General features: G+C 33.6%; 1 long non-coding RNA gene across 1 annotated transcript in view; it reads left to right on the top strand.

Moving 5' to 3' along the window:
- Positions 1-4,119: 4,119 nt before the first annotated feature.
- LOC128997946 (uncharacterized) overlaps positions 4,120-23,176 on the top strand; it is a 66,021-nt gene continuing 46,964 nt past the window's right edge. Inside the window, exon 1 of the long non-coding RNA XR_008491169.1 lies at positions 4,120-4,201. This is a non-coding gene — a long non-coding RNA (uncharacterized LOC128997946). The remainder of the gene's footprint in view (positions 4,202-23,176) is intronic.

Here is a 23,176-nt window from a genome sequence, read left to right as displayed (position 1 = left end):
TGCAACTGTAGAGATGACCAACTAATTAATATACTTTACCTGTCACTGCAACTGTAGAGATGGCCAACCAATTAAAATACTTAACCTGTCACTGCAACTGTAGAGATGGCCAACCAATTAATATACTTAACATGTCACTGCAACTGTAGAGATGACCAAAACCAACCAATTAATATACTTAACCTGTCACTGCAACTGTAGAGATGGCCAACCAATTAATATACTTAACCTGTCACTGCAACTGTAGAGATGGCCAACCAATTAATATACTTAACCTATCACTGCAACCGTATAGATGGCCAACCAATTAATATACTTAACCTGTCACTGCAACTGTAGAGATGGCCAACCAATTAATATACTTAACCTGTCACTGCAACTGTAGAGATGGCCAACCAATTAATATACTTAACCTGTCACTGTAACTGTAGAGATGGCCAACCAATTAATATACTTTACCTGTCACTGTAACTGTAGAGATGGCCAACCAATTAATATACTTTACCTGTCACTGCAACTGTAGAGATGGCCAACCAATTAATATACTTAACCTGTCACTGCAACTGTAGAGATGGCCAACCAATTAATATACTTTACCTGTCACTGCAACTGTAGAGATGGCCAACCAATTAATATACTTAACCTGTCACTGCAACTGTAGAGATGGCCAACCAATTAATATACTTTACCTGTCACTGTAACTGTAGAGATGGCCAACCAATTAATATACTTAACCTGTCACTGCAACTGTAGAGATGGCCAACCAATTAATATACTTTACCTGTCACTGCAACTGTAGAGATGGCCAACCAATTAATATACTTAACCTGTCACTGCAACTGTAGAGATGGCCAACCAATTAATATACTTTACCTGTCACTGTAACTGTAGAGATGGCCAACCAATTAATATACTTTACCTGTCACTGCAACTGTAGAGATTACCAACCAATTAATATACCTAATCTGTCACAGCAACCGTAGAGATGGCCAACCAATTAATATACTTAACCTGTCACTGCAACTGTAGAGCTGGCCAACCAATTAATATACTTAACATGTCACTGCAACTGTAGGGATGGCCAACCAATTAATATACTTAACTGTAGAGGTGTCTTACATAATAGTAGATACAACCATTGTAACTATGGCGATGGCCAATGAAATAATTATGTATGTTAACAGTCACTGTAATAATCAACATTGCTTTATAGATAACTAAGCTACGAACCCAGGCACTCAAAACCTCAGTAGTAGTACACATCAAGTTTCACCTTTGTTCCACGATTGCTGATTAAACCACTCAGCGCCCTAACCTATCTCAACGTCTGCTTTCTGTGCACGCTGGGATGACAAACTATATGTTATATACAGGGTGTCCATAAAAATCGTCCAGGAATTTGGGATATGAATCCTCATACTAAAAGAAAGAAGAAGGTTTATTTGAAGGTACGTCCGAAAATGCATATTTACCCGGATATCAGCAATTTTGTTTCTTATACTAGGCCTAAACATTTTTATCTTTGAAGTTTTTCCACCAATATTTATGAAATTTAGTATGCATGTTTAGGTAGAAGAGACCTATGACAGGAAAACAAATTTTGTTAGTCCGAATTGAAATTTCAAAATGGCGGCAGTTTTAATCTTCATAGCTCAAATGACTGAAAATGGCTAATCTTTTCAAAAGATTGTCAAGTTAACTTTTAATTGGCATTTTAAATTCCCTATTAAACGACACCAAGATAAAAAAGATCGGATGACAAATAACTTAAATATAAAGATTTTATCTTTGTAAGGCAAAATAAAGTGCTACCCAACTTTGACTTATTTTACACAAAACAACTTTATAGTTCAGTTATTTGTATGCGATCTTTTTGATCTTGGTGTCGTTTGATAGGGAATTATAAATGCTAAATAAAAGTGTTTTGAGCATTATTTCATAAAACTGGCCATTTTTTAGTAGCCTATTTTGAGTTATAAAACTTAAAACTACCGCTATTTTGAAATTTTAAGTTGAACCAACTTAATTTTCCCCCATCATAGATCTCTTCTACCTTATCATGCAAACCAAGTTTCATAATCATCACTTGAATAATTTTAAAGATAAAAATGTTTATGTATAAAACACAAAGTGGTGGATATCTTGGTAAATATGCATTTTCGGACATACCTTCACATGAATATTTTTCTTTCTTTTAGTGTGAGGATCCATATCCCAAAGTCTTGAAACGTTTTTTTATGGAAACCCTGTATAACCATATGATTAAAGAGTGAAAAGCCCCATTCAACTTTTATTATGATACTGTAAGCATCTATCAAATATTGATTTCCGTTGGAAAAATTATTTAAAATGCGATCCTCATATGGATCGCAACAATTCGTTAACAATTTCAATATCTGAATATCAATCACTATAAATACAGGGTGAATCAAAATCAAGACCCCTCATCTAATATGTTTCTAAGTGGATATACAGAGATATCCTTTTGGTTGTCGTTCAATCTTAGCATGTAGTTTCATTTTATGATTTTGAATTTTTGAATGTCCCCAATAAATGGGGATTTTGGGAGGCAACTCAAAGTTTTAAAGTAAACCCCTTTCAAGTGACACCTCATTTTGAAGTCTTTACAAAAATTTAAAGAATATCGAACCCAGAGTTCCGTATCTCTTCTCTAACCAAAATGGTAGCCCGTCAAATATTTAATTTAACACAATTAAAAGATAAGAGAAAATCAACGTAATGGATTACCTGTATTTTTAACCAATATTAATTGGTTACCATTTTGGATAAAAACGAGATAACGAATTCTGGTTTTCACCATTCTTTAAGTTCGTGTAAACACTTCAAAATGAGATGTCACTTGAAGGGGGTTTACTTTACAATTTTGAGTTGCCCCCGATTCTACATTTTTGGGGCACACTCAACATTAAAAAATCAAAAAATGAAACTTATTGCTAACAGTGAACGACCACCAAAAGGATGTCTCTGTCTGTATATCCACTTAAAAAAATATTAGTAGGTGGTCTTGACTTTTGATTCACCCTGTATAATTTCAGCGTTGAACATTGTAAAATCTAAGTCATAGTTTAAAACACATGTCAATTGTGTCGCAGAGTTCAGAATTATAGGTTAGGTTAGGTATAAAAACCATGACCCTGAAATAATCCGTTATTAGATATTTTTATCACCACAAAGATATTATCTCAGGAAATAGATACTGCTACGTTCGTTTAACATGTGATTGGTATTTTTAAATGCAATTTAGGATTCTCATCACAACCCTCTTTGACTGTATGATTGAGTAGGTTAGGTTGGCTTTGGTTAGGTCAGGTTAGAATAAGTTAGGTTAGATTAGGTTAGGATAGGTTAGGTTAGGATAACATGTAAACAAGGACATTCCTTCTGCCGGCAACTCACACTTACCTGGCTTGGACTTGGGCGCACCTAAGGAACATTTTTTGGGGCCCCCCTGCGAGGGGGGTTTTTTAATTTTTTGGGGCCTCTTAGCACAATTAAAGAACTCTTGGGCGCAATTAATGCATGTCCAAATTCATAAGATTATGTGAAATTAGTGCACAACTGATGATTAAAATAATACAAACTCAGAATATAAAATATAAAACATTTATGACATCTAAATAGGCTAATATTTTTAAATCGCACAGATCGTGGAGGTCAATACATACTTATATTATCACATCCCTAAATGAATTCAGAATGTGTAAGACACTATAAGACGTCCTACCCACAACGAACCACCTTCTAAATATACTTTGATCAGTTAAACCCGTAAAACGTTTAAAATATAATTTATATTTAAAAACGCGTGGGTCGTTAAGTTCAATATAGGTTTACATCATGACCTTAAAATAACCTAGTGGTTTTAGAGAGCATGAAGCTTCAGCGCAATATCGATTAAATAGATATCATCTTCAGCAATAAAATCTGACGAACTAAAATCTAATTGACATTTAAAATCGCGCGGGTCGAGGAGTTCAATAAAGGGGGTTTTTATCGATTGGATCGTCTCGCGGCCGACGTTAAATTCCACCCCGGGGGTGGGTCAGTTCCTCCCCTCACCACCAGGGCTGCGCTGGCGTCGTCCCCTTCATACCTTCGTACCATCGTCCTCCTTGCTCCATGCTCCATCGTCCACCGCCGCCAACAGCCATCAGACCGTCGTGGAGGAACCTCTCCAACGGTAAAGACTAGGATATACTATAAGACTTTTTACAAGCGAGAGTATCGGTATGCAAACTGTTCACGTTCAATCAATAATTTTCCTTCAGGTCGGTTTTTGATGGAATAGTTTGATTGGTCGAGTAATTTATCGGTCATTTTTTTAACCCATTCGCAATGTAATGACGTATTATAAAAAAAATCTAAATCGTAAATGTTTTTATTGTATCGCATTTATCTAATTTTAATATATGAGGTTTTAATTTAGAATTTACCCCTCTTGACACTTTTTTAAAATCGTGAAATCGTTAATCGTATGGCAATTATTGTAGTGTCAATAGATTTAATCATTTGTTGAGACAATTTAAAACACATTCAAACAATGTGGTATCGTTATTGTCATGAAAATTGTTATCAAATGGGCACCAATCATAATTACCACTTCCACTGAATACGTGATTGTTAAACTAATAGACTAGATTTGACAATATGTGCTGTGGTGGTACAACTGTCATAAATCTATAAAGTCGAAAATAAAAGCTACACTTAACACAGTGTTTTGTTGAAGCAGATTTTTTCTGCGCCTGGACTAAACATGATTTCTTACATAGTTATTTAAGAATATTAGCAAATGAAATGAAAATCGTCTTTATTCTTGAGCGTTTTTCATATTACAACATATGTTTTTCAAAACAACTCACGTCATCATAAATAACATAAAACAATGGCAACTTTCAAATCTTAAGTTAGGCTATAATCTATGAAAATAAAATATTCCTTCAAAAAAATCGATTATGACTGCGATTAAAACCATTTCTTACGTATAAAATAGTGAAATTACTTAACTAGCAACACCGATGTTTTTACTATTCAAGTAAATATACATTTTATTTCCAGTATATAGTAATACTATGGAATTTCTATACCAACATTTTAATACTTTTGGTTAGTTTAAATGTTTGATGGAGATTCCTATGAAGGCATTTCTCCTTGATTTCAAAATTGCCTGTTTACTTTTTTCTACAATCTCATAAATTAAAATATTGATTAACTTATTTGAATTACAATTACTTAAAGGTCAAACAAAAAAAAGTAGACACATAATAGCACTTACATTTAAACACAGTAAAATTGTAATTGGTTTTAATATGTAGGTAAACAAATAGGATTTCCATGATAGAAAACTATAACTTTATAGTGTTAAAACATAACATTTAGTTTAATAATATAGCATTAAAATTTACACAAAAGTGAGAAAACAAGGTTAAACGTGTAGCAAATTTGAACTCATTTGATTGTACCCCTCCCACCACCCCCCGTATGAACTACGTTAGAAACGAGATTCAATAATAAGAACGAACCCTTACAAATAATCCAACGATATCTTAAAACGATATTACCTTTTATCTTTATCCACCATATGAATCCATATTTATATTAACCAAGGGAAAGTTGTCATAACCTAAAAAATGTAAAATTATAAAATGATGAAAAATATACCTCATTCCTATAAAACCTTTCAACAATAGAAAGAGAGCAAATCTAGCATTTTAATTTCGCCCTGAAGCAAAAAAAGTATACTGTACACCAAACTTTACATATTTTTTTTAGTTGGATATTTAAAAATGTTTTATAACAGATCCTCTATTTAAATTTGATCCATTTGAATACTTGCTCTCAATTGTTTTTGTTATGAGCTGTACAAAAAGATTTTTGTAATTTCCAAGATTGCTCTAATTAATATATGTACTTTAGACTAAATGTAAATGCTGTCCCATTGCTCTATTTGAACTCTAGAAAAAATAGAATAGTGGCACCAAATGTGTTTAATTGTATAGATGAATTAAATATTGGTTATGAACTACCAGCAAGGCCTAAAGTGCTCCAGATTTAAAATCCTTACAATGTTGTAACCATGGTTGATAGACCAAAAAATTATGATGTATGTGAAACCTTGATAACAAGACCCCCGATAACAAGCTACCCATTATAACGAGTGTCATTTTCTAATCCCCTTGAATTTTATCCTACCCCTAATCACATAATGTTGTAAACCTCGATAAGAAGTCGACCTTGATAACAAGTCTTATTTAATAATACCCATGAGAGTCTTGTTATTGAGGTTCTAAACTTTTATAGCTAACGCAGTTTTAGCTAATTTCCCACCGACCCAAAAATATAGTTTGGTGGTAATAATTTTTTTACATAGATGCAGCCCACTTTTAAATACATATAGATCAAAATATATAAGTATTCAAGTTATATAGTATAAATATTTTTGCAAATCATACAATATGTATTTTGGTTGCAGGTAAGATGCAATTTTCTCTCATTCGGTAAGCTATAGCTATGTTAAATATGACTTAGATAGGTAATTGAATATTAGCACTACAGTATTCCTCTTAGTGTTCCAGTATTATACTATGACATCATACTGGTAAGCTAAATAGCTATGTTAAATATGACTTATATATTTGAATATTAGCACTAAGTATTTCTCCAAGTGTTCCAGTATTATATTACAACATTATATGGGTAAGCCATAGCTGTGTTAAATATGACTTAGGTATTTTAATATTAGCACTACAGTATTCCTCTTAGTGTTCCAGTATTATACTATGCCATCATACTGGTAAGCTAAATAGCTATGTTAAATACGTCTTAGATATTTGGATATTAGCACTACTGTGTGTTCCTCTTGGTGTTCCAGTATTATACTACAACATTATATAGGTAGGCTATAGCTATGTTAAATATGACTTAGATATTTGAATATTAGCACTACAGTATTCCTCTTAGTGTGCCAGTGCTATATTACAACATTATACCGGTAAGCTATAGCTATGTTAAATATGACTTACATACTTGAATATTAGCACTACAGTATTCCTCTTAGTGTTCCAGTATTATATTATGACATCATACCGGTAAGCTAATAGCTATGTTAAATATGACTTACATACTTGAATATTAGCACTACAGTATTCCTCTTAGTGTTCCAGTAATATACTGTAACATTATACCGGTAAGCTATAGCTATGTTAAATATGACTTATGTATTATAATTCGAACTAAAGTATCCCTCTTATAGTGTTCCAGAATTATATAACGATATAATACAACAATTAGAACGCATAGTTTGTATTTGTATTATTAGTTTTACTGTAGCATAAGTTGGCAATGTCAACTATAAACTTCGATCAAAAGCGGGTTCGGGTTTTTTTGCTCCTAGTAGCAGAAAATCTCAGTGCTCATTGTGTCAATTCGTTTAAGCCATTACAAAAAATCATAACAAAAAATACTACAAATATTTTAATTGTCGTTATAGAATATATTGTTTTATGTTATATTTATTTTGTATTTTTTTGTCAGATAAGATATAAATAATACTAGGCCTGGAATTTTGTTTTAAATGCACTTTTATCAGTGTAGTATTTCAATTAAACTAAATGGAGCTACTTCAGTTCGATGAGTCAGAAAGTTTGCTGCAATGGGGGTATCAAAATACCAGCAGAGCCGATTCGATGTATTATATGTAAATAGTATTATATTGTCTGTGGTTCTATCTTGGTATGATTATATGACTTCGGGCTCAAGGCAGCTATGTTGTGGGTTCGAATATTAGTACCTGCAAATACTTTTAGCGAATTTCCCATATAGGGAATAGGCTATTGCCATAGGTCTCATGGTAAGACCAGGACCCGGGACCGATTTACTTTTTCGTTTTGAGGTTTCCAGAGGCCAAAAACACCCAATTTTCTACATTTTCACCCTAAAAACACAAAATATCATAATTTCTCTCCAAACCAATTTTGTAGAGCTTAAAAAAGAAATCATTTTGTATATTGAACAAGCGTTGTTGTATGCCCAACGGTTACGGAGATAATTAAAATAAATATAAATTTAAAATTCCCATGTTATTCTTATGGATAATAAATGAACTATTGCAGTTTGCTTGTTTATGGATATATTTTGACCAAATTTGGCAATTTTGTTTATTTCCTACTAACCTATCAACATTTTAATAAAAACACACCTCAATATCTTCCTAATAGCAGTAAACCTAAGTAGTTGATAAATTAATGATATTTAAATTGGAAATAAATCTGACAAATTTTAGGGAATATTTTAATAGATATCCAGCCAGGTAAATGGAAATTCGCTTAGTCTGCAGGTTTGCTGTGGCGGGGTATTTTTATCAGTACAGTTCACCCTTTTACTGTACCGGCTCACCCCTTGCTTTGCTGGATACGTTCCACGCACAGGCCGCTGTCGCTCATGTGGACGGGCAAATGCAAGATTAAAGAGGCTGCCAACCTCTTTTTAAATAAAAAAATGATGTAACGTTTGAAGTATTTTCAAAAATCATTTTCAAATGAACTTCTTCCGAACAAACTAATCCAAGTGCCTGAGATGTGATTTCCAAAATTGTAGTACAAAACATATTTTCTTGACAAACTTTAAATAAACTGAGTATTTTGACCTGATTACAATTAGTACTAAACTATGAATTGTATTGTTGATATTGTTGGTTTTTGAGTGACCTTGTCCTCTTTTGCAGCAAGTCTGTAGACTTAGACTTTTACTACTCGCCTGGTAGATTTTTAACTGATCAATAATCACTTAAATCAAACAAAGATAATTACCACTTTATCAATTTAAAAATAAACTATTAAAAAGGTTAAGTGGGTTTTGGGGTGTACTGGTATAGGGAATAAACATGATGCAAATATAATGGTTTTACAATGATGGTAAGCTATTCACAATAGTGTATCATACTTCAACTAACTACTAGACTGTCACATCTGTCAAACATACATCTTGTCCCAACATCGTAAACGGGGGTTCTTGGACATAGTTTTATATGTTAAAAATGACATTAGGAAGTCATCAAACGCCTTTAAAAATGTCAAATTATTTTTTCCTCGGACCCCCTTTTTCATGGACGGTGTTTTTAAAAAGTTTTTACAAAAACTTAAAGAATGGTGAAAACTAGGGGTCGCTATCTCTTCTCTATCCAAAATGGTAGCCAATATTACCATTACGAACCAATTTTACCATTGATTTTCCACAAAATTTGACGGGCTACCATTTTAGATAGAGAAGAGATAGCGATCCTAGTTTTCACCATTCTTTAAGTTTTTGTAAACACTTCAAAATGAGGTGTCACTTGAAGGGGGTTTACATTTAAAATATTTGAGTTGCCCCTCAAATCCCAAAATCAAAATCAAAATCAAACTAAAAATTTTCAAAATCTTAAAATGAAACTTGCTGCTAAGATTGGAAGCCCACAAAAAGGATATCTTTGTATATATACTTGGAAAAATATTAGAGGGGGGGGGGGGTCTTGACTTTTTATTCACCCTGTATATGTGTAACTAATTGCCTTTAGGTTTTTAGACAGCACAATGACTACTAAGTATTCAGAAAATAGGTATATAATTTACGTACCTTATTTTAACTTCAACATCGTTGATGTGGGCACACTGTTGCAATAAAAATAACTATTTTAAAAAGGTATGAAAATGTACAACTAACTTTACGGTACCCACTCTAAAATTTCGTTTTCGAATTCCTCCTGTTTCCAACTGGTCGATATTTACACATTTTATAACATTTTTAGGTAAATTTGTTTCAATTGTTAGTGTGACGAATTGTAGAACCAATAAAGCCGCATGTCTTGGGTTACGTTCCCGCGCTTCCACTTAAAACTTGTCCCAGCTTGCTTCGCTCGATTCGCTCCACGCACGTACCTTAGGTCGTTATGGACGAGCAAATGCAAAAGAGAAAAGGGACCGCCAACCTCTTAAACAATCCAAAATGGACCCTTTACAAGGTTGATTATGAACGCTTAGGTAATGGATCATAAAATATAAGCAATTAAAATGCAATTAGTATTTTCAGTCACAATATGGATCCTTAAATGCGTCCAGGCAATAAAATTAGGTTGCCTTTGTTGTTTTAGACTGTAGTTCTTGTAGGTAAGTTGTTTATGTCACCATATGCATTTCACCACCTTGTGTGGTGTCTTCAGGGGCCTTCTTATAAGTTCTCTTCTTTTCACTAGCACCTAATGATATTTAGATATAGTCTATACTGAATCTAAAAGAATTTTGTAAATACTGATATGTATTGGGAAACACAAACATCTTGCATACTCAAGAACTGCAGGCTACACCAACAAATATGTAGTCTAATGTAATTCAAGTTCTTGAATCTGGGATGGAAAATAAATTATCATCTATTTATTTTCAAGAAATGAGATAGAAAAACTGACTGTTATGGGTAATATCTTGCTAAAGTTATGTTACAGAAAGCTCAAGATTAAATTTATAAATCAATACTCGTAGTTTAAATCTATTATTTTTATTAATTATCAAAATGCTAAAATATCCAATCGATTCACTTTCACCTACGTGCAAAAATTTCCCTCGTGTGAGTAAATTTCCCTCGTGTGAGAGTAAATTTCCCTCATTTGGGAGTAAATTTTTCCCGTGTGGGAGAAAATTTCCCTCGTGTGGGAGTAAATTTTGTTCAATTTTCCGTTCAAACCTTTTCGTCCATATATTCAAATTATTTAAAGATCCAAAATTTATGGTCATAGAACATTTTATTAAATATATGTTATGCAACAGCATATACATATCTTATACATATTTATATATATTATATATAATCTTAATATTTATATGATATCTTAGTGATACAAACAATATTTTGTTTTGAGCTGAAACAGGTACATAGAATGGGTACTAATACTATGTACGCGTTCCCGTAGCTATCTCAAGAGAAACTCTTAGACCAGTTTGGTTGTTAATAAATTAGAAGATACATTTTTGAGAAGAAAATTCATAACAATTTTATAGGTTTCGACTGCAAAAACTAAGTGCTGCAAATTAATCATCAATAATGACTTCGTTTTCAACACTTAATTATACCAAAGGTAAATACCCCAACTACAGAAAACCTAAGACTAAGCGAATTTCCAATTGACTAGTTGGATTTTTGATCAAATATTTCCATAATTGTCAGATTTATTCCATATTTGAATACAATTACATTCCATGAGTACCTAGGTTTTCTGCTACAGGCAAGGAAAAGTGTTCTCTGATAAAATCTTATTAGTATAGTATGAAATGAAAACATTTTCCAAATTGTATTAATATGTCCATAAACAAGCAAGCTACAAGAGTTTACTTTTCCCCAATAAGAAAAACTCGAGAATTTTGTATGTAAATTTTTTAGAGGTTTTATCCATAACCGTTGATTGTACAAAATCACTTTTATATACAAAAGTATTTGTTTTTGAGCTCTACACGGTGGCAATAATAAAAATTAGGCATCTTTATGTTTTAAGAATAAATACCCCCACCGCAGCAAACCTACAGACTAAGCGACTTGCCATGTACCTGGCTGGAATTCCACTAAATGATTCCCTTAAAATTGTCTGATTTATTTCCTATTTAAATATCACTAATTTTAATGAGTACTTAGGTTTGCTGTTACAGGGAAGATAATAAGGTGTGTTTTTATTAGAATAATGATAGCTTAGTATGAAGTAAACAAATTTTCCAGATTTCATTAAAATATGTCCATGGAAAAGTTATTCTTCAGCCTTACAATAGTTTTATTCTTCATAAGAATAACATTGTCTGATTTCAGTAACCGTTAGGTATACAACAACGTTTTATTATATTAAATTATTTGTTTTTTGAACTCTAAAAAATGGTTTGGAAAGAAATTGCAAAATTTCATGTTTTTAGGGTTTTCCCATTTTTACCCCCATAAAACCACCCATAAGCCCCCGTTCCCATAGTCCGCTCATGCTGGTTCGCAAACTCGTTCAAATAAATGTAGATTTACACGTTTGTACCAAATTTCATTAAAATCGCATCATTTTTGCTTGAGTTATCATGCTTGGACACATGTGTAGGCCTAAATATATATAGGTAAAAAAAATATTAATTTGAATTTGAACGGGTGGTGTTTTTGGCCTCGGGGGACCTCAAAACGAAAAAGTAAATCGGTCCCCGGTCCAGGTCTTATCATGAGACCTACGGTAAGCTTATGGGAAATTCGTTCAAATTTAAAATACTCACACCACAGCAAACCTGCAGACTAAGCGAGTTTACATTTTCATTGGATTTTCACTTGTATATTTCCTTATATCTTATTTCGTGCCAGATGTATAAAATAAATACATCGTACGGATTTTTTAATACATGTTCATAAACAAGAGAGCTAAAAATAAGCATATAGTTTGATTTTTGCGACTCATTGGTGTTTAATTCTTCTCCTTAAGAATGAGAAAAAGCCATTTAAAAGCTCGAATAATTAAATAAATAAAGAGCACAGTTAAGTACACAAAAATTAATAAGACAATAAATTAATACAATATAAATATGATAGTGAAAACGTTCGACAGCACCTAAGATGAGTAAAATACAGTGTATTAAATATTTTATCAAAACATTTACCAAATTACTTTTTCCACGAAATGCTAATATAAATGTTTAAAAAGGTTGCTGAAAATATTGAAAGGTTTTCAGAACTGCATTGATGATAAAACGTTATTTATGAATATTATTAGAAATTCCTAAACCTTGTTGAAACTTTGATTAAACTTCCAATCCATCCAACGCACTCGAAATAACACAGTTTATTTTATATCAACGATCAAAAATGCAAACTCGAGACCGTTTTTCAATCTCGTACTGTATATACTAATCAGATATTTCTGTTAATTGGGATTCAGTATACTCCATGGTTTCGTGTTTCATTGGAAATCTATAACTAACCTGTTTAATGATTCCTATTTGTTCAACGTTTTAGTGTAACCTGTAGTTTATGCCAAATATCTAGTTCTGTGCTAGTGGTATTAATTATATTGTATTACGGTATCCATGTTGTTTTCTATCCCCAGTGTGTATATTTGAATTTGTCTTAATTATTTACAATTTCTGTGATAGTTTTCGGTACATATTCAATGCCATGAATATAAAAGGTAACGAAACAATTTTATTATATTGTTTGATCTTTTATTTCCGTGGTAGTATTCAATAATCAATATCCATTACACGTATCGTCTTGTATCCTTTATGTGTCTATAATTTAAATAGTCCTAGACTCCTATAGTATTCCGTCAATACATATGCTTATTGATGTGTAACTGTATATACAGAGTGTCTTTCGACCATATGAACAAACTTTGTCGCGTTATTCAGCATGTCAAAAGAAATAAAAAAAATAATATAACACGTGTCCTATCTCATTCCATTTTCGGTCTATCTGTCTGTATGTGATTTTTACAAAAACATTCATATATCCCCAACTGCTTGAGCTACAAAGAAGAAATTCTGTAAAAATGTTTATCTTATTGACCACTATTTTTGTTCGAAATATGAATAAAAACTCCTGAACCTTTTAAAAATGGTGCCTTATAAATATATTTGATTCCAAATTCCACGAACCCCGTTAGTTTTTAAAAATATTTGCAAGCTATGTAAAATTTTGTAAATTTTATGCAGATTACAAAGATATCTTTTAAGCTTAGTTTGGACAAAGAAGGTAACTGAGAAATTATGTTAACATTATACCTACAGTTTTCTCTATTTAAACAATAAAATTCAATAAAATTCATTTAAATTTATGAAACCACTTTTTAACATTGTTTAAATGGAGAAAACTGTAGTTAAATGTAGAAAACACTTATTTCTCAGTTATTCTTTGTCCAAACTAAGCTTATAAGATATCGTTGTAATCTGCTTAAAATTTACTAGACTTTACATGTCTTGCAAACATTTAGTAAAATTAACGGTTTTCGTGGAATTTGGAATCGAATATTTTCAAAAGGTGACATTTTTAAACGGCTCAAGAGTTTTTATTCATATTTCACACAAAAATAGTGGTCAATAAGATAAAAATGTTTACATAATTTCTACACCGTAGCTTGAGCAGTTAGGAATTTATGAATGTTTTTGTAAAAATTACATACATACAATTTTTTTTTTTTACACTCTGAATACCGTACATGGTTGCAAGTTGCAAGACACCCTGTAATGACTAATCCTACATTTCTGTGGTGGTATTCATTGCTTTATCGTGGCATTTTTTGTGTATTGACAAGTCATTTCTGTGGTAGTATATGTATGGTTCCATTGTATTTGTTTGTGTAGTATTAGTAGTCAGTACACATTCTCCGTTGCTATGGCACCCTTGTGTGTATATCGTATTGTTCTATTGTTCTGTGGTGATGGTATTAATTATACGCCACACGTCGTTGTATCACCTCGGTATGTATTTATTGCCTATACCATATATATTTCTGTGGTGATAAAGACCTAGTATACTTTACATTTCGTCGTATAGTCCGTTTTGAGTATTTAACTGACTAAAATTTTATTTCACTGAGTTAAACACATCTCATACATTTTCCGTATCTTCGAGTATTCTGGGCAATATTATGTATATATTTACAAATAGTAAAATTCCGTTAAAATTTGACTTTTAACATGTGTACGTATTTATTGCACATGGTGTCGTCGTTTTAAACCGGTGTTGTATTAACTAGCCCTACAAGTGGTAGTAGTATCATGGTGTTTATTTATTCTATGGTAGTATTCCGTGTAGGCTACGTTCCATATTTTCGTGTGTATATTGTTGACTAGCGCTTTATTTCTGTTGTAGTGGTATTCAGAACACATTGTATGTTGTCTCGATCACCCCTGATTTTATATAGATCTAATCCTATATTTCTGTGGCTACAGTACTCAGTAACATTCCTGTATTGTTTAACAATACTATTGATTAGTTCTATATATTTCTGTGGTGGTGTCCAGTAGACCACCCGAAGTAGACAGTAGTCTATTGACTAGTCCTACATCTCTGCGACTGTGGTGGTGTTCAGAATATAATCCAGTGTATACATTGTCAAGTCCTATATTTCTGTGGCGACGTTAGTAGTCTATTGACTAGTCCTACATCTCTGTGACTGTGGTGGTGTTCATTATATAATCCATTGAATATATTGTCAAGTCCTATATTTCTGTGGTGATGGTAGTAGTCTATTGACTAGTCCTACATCTCTGTTACTGTGGTGGTGTTCATTATATAATCCATTGAATATATTGTCAAGTCCTACATTTCTGTGGTGATGGTAGTAGTCTATTGACTAGTCCTACATCTCTGTGACTGTGGTGGTGTTTAGTATATAATCCATTGAATATATTGTCAAGTCCTATATTTCTGTGGTGATGGTAGTAGTCTATTGACTAGTCCTACATCTCTGTGACTGTGGTGGTGTTTATTATATAATCCATTGAATATATTGTCAAGTCCTATATTACTGTGGTGACGTTAGTAGTCTATTGACTAGTCCTACATCTCTGAGACTGTGGTGGTGTTTATTATATAATCCATTGAATATATTGTCAAGTCCTATATTTCTGTGGTGATGGTAGTAGTCTATTGACTAGTCCTACATCTCTGTGACTGTGGTGGTGTTCATTATATAATCCATTGAATATATTGTCAAGTCCTATATTTCTGTGGTGACGTTAGTAGTCTATTGACTAGTCCTACATCTCTGTGACTGTGGTGGTGTTTAGTATATAATCCATTGTATATATTGTCAAGTCCTATATTACTGTGGTGACGTTAGTAGTCTATTGACTAGTCCTACATCTCTGTGACTGTGGTGGTGTTCATTATATAATCCATTGAATATATTGTCAAGTCCTATATTTCTGTGGCGACGTTAGTAGTCTATTGACTAGTCCTACATCTCTGAGACTGTGGTGGTGTTTATTATATAATCCATTGAATATATTGTCAAGTCCTATATTTCTGTGGTGATGGTAGTAGTCTATTGACTAGTCCTACATCACTGTGACTGTGGTGGTGTTCATTATATAATCCATTGAATATATTGTCAAGTCCTATATTTCTGTGGTGACGTTAGTAGTCTATTGACTAGTCCTACATCTCTGTGACTGTGGTGGTGTTTAGTATATAATCCATTGTATATATTGTCAAGTCCTATATTTCTGTGGTGATGGTAGTAGTCTATTGACTTGTCCCACATCTCTGTGACTGTGGTGGTGTTTAGTATATAATCCATTGAATATATTGTCAAGTCCTATATTACTGTGGTGACGTTAGTAGTCTATTGACTAGTCCTACATCTCTGTGACTGTGGTGGTGTTTAGTATATAATCCATTGTATATATTGTCAAGTCCTATATTTCTGTGGTGACGTTAGTAGTCTATTGACTAGTCCTATATGTGGTGGTGTCCAGTATATTACTAGTGTATATATTGTCAATTTCTGTGGTGATGGCAGTAGTCTATTGACTAGTCCTACATCTCTGTGACTGTGGTGGGGTTCAGTATGTAATCCAGTGTATATACTGTATTGTCAAGTTCTATATTTCTGTGGTGATGGTAGACACTGTACACAGTAGTCTATTGACTAGTACTACATCTCTGTGACCGTGGTAGTGTTTAGTATATAATCCATTATATATATTGTCATGTCCTATATTTCTGTGGTGATGGTAGTAGTCTATTGACTTGTCCTACAACTCTGTGACTGTGGTGGTGTTCGGTATATAATCCACTGTATATATTGTCAAGTCCTATATTTCTGTGGTGATGGCAGTAGTCTATTGACTAGTCCTACATCTCTGTGACTGTGGTGGGGTTTAGTATATAATCCAGTGTACATATTGTCAAGTCCTATATTTCTGTGGTGATGGCAGTAGTCTATTGACTAGTCCTACATCTGTAGCAGTCCTATGCCACAGGTGCGGGGCTGTCGACTCCAGCATGTTATTGATCGTTGGGTTGTCGGGTTTGTGAGGAGGTGCTGTGGGGCCGTTTGTGCCGCCCCTGTACTGACTCCCTTGCCCTAGTCCCCTCTAAACTCTACACATTCTACAGTTCCTTCTTAAATTGCCGTATTTAATATGTACCCTTACACATATCTTTGATTCATAATGATATAAAAATGGATGAACATAATCCTAAACAATATATTTTTATGGTTTCTGTTTAAATTTCTTTTTTGTATGTTTTAATGTCCTAATATTGATGTGTAGTTTACGGAAATACATATTTATATAACAAAGTTTACATACATTTATCGATACTGTACTATAAATATCTACTCAGGTTATGAACTCAGTTATGTAGGGTATATTCTAATAAAGAATGTTTCAGAATATTTTATTTTGAATAATTTTGATTTTAGGGGATAAAGATAGGAATCCTTAGCCTAGCCAAAGTTTTGTAGAAATCGTTAGTTAACTATGTAAAGAGTTAATAATAATCGGGAGGTATTAATTTTTTCAATTAATCTACTTTTTGGTCCCCAACTAATATAAAAATGTGCCTGTTTTATGGTACGTGTAGACCTGCACGTTGGTAGTCTAAAATTCATCCTTTAAGCATGTCTTGGTATGTAGTTATGACAAAGTGATTATCATATTGTGGTATATAGTTTAACAGAGGAATAACCATGTTCGTAGTCGTATTAAAGGAGTAACCGTGTCTCGGTATGTAAATATAACCAAGGGGTAAACATGTCTCGGTATGTGGTTGTTATCAAGGGATAACCATGTCTTGGTATATGGTTGTTATCAAGAGACAACCATGTCTCGTTATGTGGTTGTTATCAAGGGATAACCATGTCTCGGTATGTGGTTGTTATCAAGGGATAACCATGTCTCGGTATGTGGTTGGTATCAAGGGATAACCATGTCTCGGTATGTGGTTGTTATCAAGGGATAACCATGTCTCGGTATGTGGTTGTTATCAAGGGATAACCATCTCTCGGTATGTGGTTGTTATCAAGGGATAACCATGTCTCGGTATGTGGTTGTTATCAAGGGATAACCATGTCTCGGTATGTGGTTGTTATCAAGGGATAACCATGTCTCGGTATGTGGTTGTTATCAAGGGATAACCATGTCTCGGTATGTGGTTGTTATCAAGGGATAACCATGTCTCGGTATGTGGTTGTCTCGGTATGTGGTTGTTATCAATGGGTAACCATGTCTTGGTATGCGGTTGTTATAAAGGGATAACCATGTCTCAGTATGTGGTTGTCTCGGTATGTGGTTGTTATCAAGGGATAACCATGTCTCGGTATGTGGTTGTTATCAAGGGATAACCATGTCTCGGTATGTGGTTGTTATCAAGGGATAACCATGTCTCGGTATGTGGTTGTTATCAAGGGATAACCATGTCTCGGTATGTGGTTGTCTCGGTATGTGGTTGTTATCAATGGGTAACCATGTCTTGGTATGCGGTTGTTATAAAGGGATAACCATGTCTCAGTATGTGGTTGTCTCGGTATGTGGTTGTTATCAATGGGTAACCATGTCTCGGTATGTAGTTGTAACAAAGTGATACCCATATCGTGTTACGCAATTTTAACACAACTTTAACCATGTAGAAATTCTGGTACTAATAGTGTGTGCACCTAGGACTTTAGACGTGACCTGTTTTAATGTGCGGGCAAAATTTCCTGTCGATTTGTTATAAAACTTTTATTTGTTCAGTTTTTTCGTCCGAAATGTTAAAATGTTTGATCTAACAATCTTCCATTTATGCAAACAAAATTGCTTGTACAAGATCTAATGATGGAAATTTTCTATGTGAACCTAGGCATGATTCATACAGTCAAAGAGGATTACTTCACAGCTACAGGAATACTTAATCCCTCAACAGTTACTCAGAGACAGTGGAAGTAAAAGATCAGTCATCATAACAATCACCCATCAGTTCACCACATCAATCAACGATCATTTACCACAATAGTCAACAATCAGTCACCAAACAACAAATGAAAGTCAGCAATCAACAGCGCATCATATAACATAACAATGAAATATCAGTCACCATAACAATCAACTATCAGTCGCCAAACAATTAACTATCATCATTGTGGTGATATTTCGTTGGTCACCCACAAATATTAAAATGTCGCTATTTATTTTACAGGGTAAAGTTTTATGCTGATATGAAGTTATTTTAAGTATTTTTTATCTGTCATCACTAAAACAACGTCATTTGCTATAACAGTCTTTGGAGAACCATGCCATAAGTCAGTAACCTTTCATGATTAGTGTATGCTGCTCCATCACTAACGTAAGATAGGACTACTAGAGGATGAAAGGGACAATGACAGATGATCTGCCATGTGGCTTTGATTAGGAATGTTAGACTATGAATTACATGGTCAATGATGACTCTATGACGGCTCAGGATTGACCTCTTGACGACCGACTCTGATAGCTAAGAGTCTTGGGAATAGCTTTGTGAAAGGAGATGTATCATTTAAGATTTTATTAGGAGTCAAATTACGCATGAACTTAGGAGTGAAGGTTCTTTTTACTACTTGAATTATCTCTGAAGAAGCAATAAGCTGTGATATATTTACCAAAACAAACACCAGTCAGTCACCTTATCAATAACCCCAGACACCGCCACAGACAACAACGATTATCAATCCCAGTCACAACAATCAACGTTCGCTTATTAACGGATATGATCTTTTAAATAAAAAGGCTGAAAATGCTTGCACATTATTAAACATATGTTCCTTGTTATAAATTTAATAGGATAAAGGTTGAACGGTTTGGCCGTTTCCACAAGAACTTGGAGGGATCAAGTCACAGGTCCCTCAAATACAAGATTATGTCATGGAACTTTCAAGAATATAACCAACGCAAGTGCGGGTGTGACTATTATGAACGTGGCAAATGTGTATGGAAAAAATGAAGGTGGAGGGTCCAAGAGAGGATTTGGTGGAGTCATACTAATCAGTTATTTGGTATTATTAGTCCTACATCACAAGTTCGTGAATAACAGGAAAAATCTGGGCACCTTTAAGATAAGGCTGAGGAAAGCTGACACAAAAGGAATACAGATGGGTCTTTGCGAGATATTACCACTCTGTAACCTTGATAAGTGGGTGTAGCCGTAATATGGGGCCTCTTCTGGATTCTAGAGCCTTGACCCTTGGATATCAGTCTAGAGGTCTGGATCTGAATGAGTCTTCGATAAGAGAGGGTCAAAACTCACATAGAAAATCATTCTTCAGGTTTTCTGAGTAGTTTGGGGGATAAGTGGTTTGTAGTAAGGGTAAATGAAGAAATTAGACGTAAGAATGATTTAAAAGTACTCTAAAAATGTGGATTTGGTCAGAGACATGTGAAGTATTTATCTTTCTATGTGAACGTGGGATTTGCGGGATTCGGTATTTAGTCAGAGAAATGGAGCTTGAAACTCTTCTTAAGCGGAATGGGTTGGGCGAAGATATGGGGTCTACCTAATGATATGGGGTCTTTAAAATTCTTTCCCTTGTAAACGTGTACAGTACTTGGTAAAAAATACTCGAATCTATGAAAAATAACTGTATCTTTAAATTTTTACTCTTAGGGGTCTTATATCCAAATCACGAACACCTCTTACAAAACAAGCGTAAACGTATTCGAAAAAAAAAATATCTTTTACGAGACGAGCAGGAATTCGGAGTCTTATTTTCATAATCAATAGCGGGATAACTGGGCCGAAGAGGAAAAGAAAGGTAGGGACTGGGCGACCCAGTCTGGGCGCGCATGCGCACTGGAACAGAGATCACGCACGACATCAACGCTCTCTGTCTTCTCCACAGACAGTACCAGACCAATATGGCCGCGGTGCTTGTCGTCTGTAGACGCCTGTGCAGTGAGCCGCTTTACAGTTAGATTGTGCAGTATTTTAGGATTCGTGTTGTGCCTGTACCACCAATTTATCTTCAAATTGGACCATGAAGCTTATAGGGGGGCTTCCTCTATGAAGGGGGCCTTCTCTTATGTTTGGGGCCTTTTGTGTTGTGCAGTCAGTGAAAATCCGCCTTTATAGGTTACAGCAAAACTGCTAAGTGCTCCGGTTACTTGACCTTTCCATCGAGTTTGCAAAAAATGCAATGTTTTACCCTAAGTGATGGTGATTTGTGTACTGAAGAATGGAAGATAAAAATGTGATGCCAAAACAGTGACTGACTAACTTATTGTTAAAAAATATGTGACTAATGTTCCCGTTCTGCTAGTTTATACATTTCGATAAGTAAAAATATTTGATTTTTTATGAACTACAAAATATTTAAAATTTATTTTAAGAACATGATCGATGCCTGTAAAAGTTCTCAGTCAGACATTTAGGACAGAAGTACCATGGCATAAAAATTAGACTGTGCTCACAAATGATAAGCTATCTGAATACCAAGTGGTATTCATAAATTGTAGACTGATATGAAATATGCTTGATATTACATTGTTTCGGATAATACATAACTTATCTCACACATTTACCATCTGGGGTCGATGCTACCCATTGATTTGAAAAGGGACCCTGAGCTTAAGTGCAAATATGAGTGAAGAGTGAAGTGTCCAAATTGTACTTATATTAAAATACCTGTAATTGGATTACACCATCCATGAGGTAAGCCCTTAAAATCATCATGATACGGTATGTTAGCTAAAGCACTCTGTGAAATATCAACTCTTATGTAAGTTCACCTACAATATTAAAACTATATATTCAACCAAGGAATATGTATAAGCGGTGGTACTGGTAAGTAAATGTTTGAAAAATCTAAATTCGTGACTGAATAAATTGAATATGTAAACTGCTTAAATAATTTATTTATGTTAACACTTGTACATTTTTATAAATATCAACTACTGTACTTCGATATTGCAACTGAAATTTAGCCAAATAGCTTCGCTTTCTTCTAACAAAATAAGCTTTTTGTAAAATATTGTGCTTTAATTTTTGCCAGAACATTTGTTCAGGGTATTAACGTAAAACTTGTATCAAGCCCAATTTAGTACAGGTTGATTCAGGGGAATAATTGCTTAAGCTTAATATGCACCAGTTGGAATGGTTATTGAATTAGTTTTGGTCCATTCCAACAAATTCTTTTTGCATATTTTGTTTTGTTTTGTAAAAGATTATGTTTCAAACTCGTAAGGGCTATTTAAAAAGTTTTCTCTAGTTAATCACATGAAGCTTATGATAATCATCATTTTGTAGTTATTAATACTAAAAACGTTTACGTAGGCTAGGCTTTATGTTGATATGACGTCATCAACAAGGCAAATAACCTTCTACTGTAAAATAAAACTAATTGTTTGATTGTCACCATATAAAAAGTAACTCATTTCAATTATTCCCTAACATGTTAATTATATAATATCTAAGTAATGGGGACAATTTAACTTAAAGAAACAGGAAAACCGGTCTGTAGCTATTATGAAGAAACTAATTGTGTAATATTATGAATTAGCTCACAAGAGAAGTATACCTATTACTTATCTGTGATTAGCTATAATATTCCCCGTTTTCAAATTAAATTTGATCATAAAATACCAAATTAGTAAGCTACATATCTAATACTTTCGTCAATTGTTATGTAATAAATTTTGCTTATATTTTTCTAAGGGATTTGTAATTTACCGCTTTACGACCTGAGATGAAGTATAAAAATGCAAATTACTATGGAACAGCTGTTCCAAATTACACCTGGCATTTTCAAGTGTAGTCAGAACAAATTAGCTACTATCTCAAATTTAAATAATTATAACTTGTGTATTTGGCCCCATTTAAACGATTACACTAAAAATGTATTTCAACTCATTTAAAGTTAACAGAGGAGATCGTCAAGGGTCCACACTGGGACCTCTACTCTTTTTTGTTAACATTTCAGATCTGCCCCAGCAATGGTTTATTGGTTGTTCACCTTTATCCAGACAACATTACTTTGCTTGGCAGGGGGGAGGGGTGGCTTGGAATGAATAAGCTCCAAATTTGAGAAATAAACAATGAACTAAATTATAATTTTTAATTACGTTTTAAGACACGTCACTCCCGTGATCAAAATAAAAAATATGCCTATAGCTCAGAATTGACTCATCGGAAGAAAATAAAACCTTTTAAAATACTCTTAAAC

This window comes from Macrosteles quadrilineatus, unplaced genomic scaffold (genome assembly GCF_028750875.1).
Source record: "Macrosteles quadrilineatus isolate MER2022 unplaced genomic scaffold, UCM_ALF_1.0 Scaffold_7__1_contigs__length_78375512, whole genome shotgun sequence".
Taxonomy (NCBI): domain Eukaryota; kingdom Metazoa; phylum Arthropoda; class Insecta; order Hemiptera; family Cicadellidae; genus Macrosteles; species Macrosteles quadrilineatus.
Note: the sequence above shows the minus strand (reverse complement) of the source record. Positions and strands in the feature narration are given on the sequence as shown.